Source organism: Echinops telfairi, unplaced genomic scaffold (genome assembly GCF_000313985.2).
Source record: "Echinops telfairi isolate 266 unplaced genomic scaffold, ASM31398v2 ScPeMD7_7469;HRSCAF=8507_1, whole genome shotgun sequence".
Lineage (NCBI taxonomy): Eukaryota > Metazoa > Chordata > Mammalia > Afrosoricida > Tenrecidae > Echinops > Echinops telfairi.
Genome location: NW_022111373.1, coordinates 14,729,996 through 14,731,149, shown reverse-complemented (window position 1 = coordinate 14,731,149; position 1,154 = coordinate 14,729,996).

Sequence of the window (1,154 nt, the reverse complement as noted above, 5' to 3'; positions counted from 1 at the left end):
ATTAATGGGTGTATTTGCAGTGAATAAGTCGATTTGTCTTGCAAAGTTCTATCTTGTGATCTCCTGCCTTGTTTTTATCACTAAGCTCTCATCTCCAACCATTGATCCTTCTTTATTTCCAACTTTGCCGTTCCAATCACCAGTAATTATCAATGCTTCATGATTGAATGACTTGTCAATTTCAGACCGTAGACCTAGTTTTGAAAAAATCTTCAATTTCCCCATCGCTGGCATGGGTGTATGGATACATGTCAATTATGATGCTGTGGAGGAATGCTGAAAGTCCCCCGGGCAGCCAGAGGGGCAAAGAAATCTGTGTCGGAGGAAGGACAGCCATAATGCTTCTTGGTCGGGCGACTTCATTTCACATACTTAGGACATGTTATCAGGATGTTTGGTATAGTAGAGAGTCAGGGAAAACAGATTTTTCAGTAAGATTAGCTGACATAGTGGCTACAATAATGGGCTCAAGAATAACGATTGTAAAATGGCGAAAAAAATTTACAAAAGAAGAATAACAATGATTGTGAGGCATTGCATAGGCGCAGACAGTGTCTGCTATATGTCACTATATGTCGGGGAGGTGAGCATCTCAGCGTGCCGGATTATTAGAACAAATCAACAAAACAACTTGTGTTGACCAGTACTTGAGTAGAGACCCAATATCCATCTGCTTCCTAAATACTAAACCTATAAATATATGTACATAGATCTATTGTCCCATCGTCATATATATTTACATATGTACATGCTTGTATTTAGATCTCTATAAATGCCAAATGCCTACTAGTTCTTTCCTCTAATTCCTTTTACTTCCCTCTTGTCCCACTATCATGTTCAGCCTTCATTTGGGTTTCATAAATTCTTCTCGGTTACATTGCCCTTGATTAAGCCCTGTCAGACCTCCTTCACCCTCCTCCTCATCTACCTTTGGTCTCTTGTTGTTCCCTTCTCTCCGGGTCTATTAATACCTACTTCCTTTTCCCCAACGCCCCCTCTCCCATGTCCCGCCAACTGTCATCCCATTGTTCTATCTTCAGGCTTGTTTATCCCGCCTATCCCATCCAAATAGACACGCAGTGACAACAATATGCACAAACACAAGACTGAGCACAACAAAGCAACAATAGAAAATAAATCAATAACTACAACAA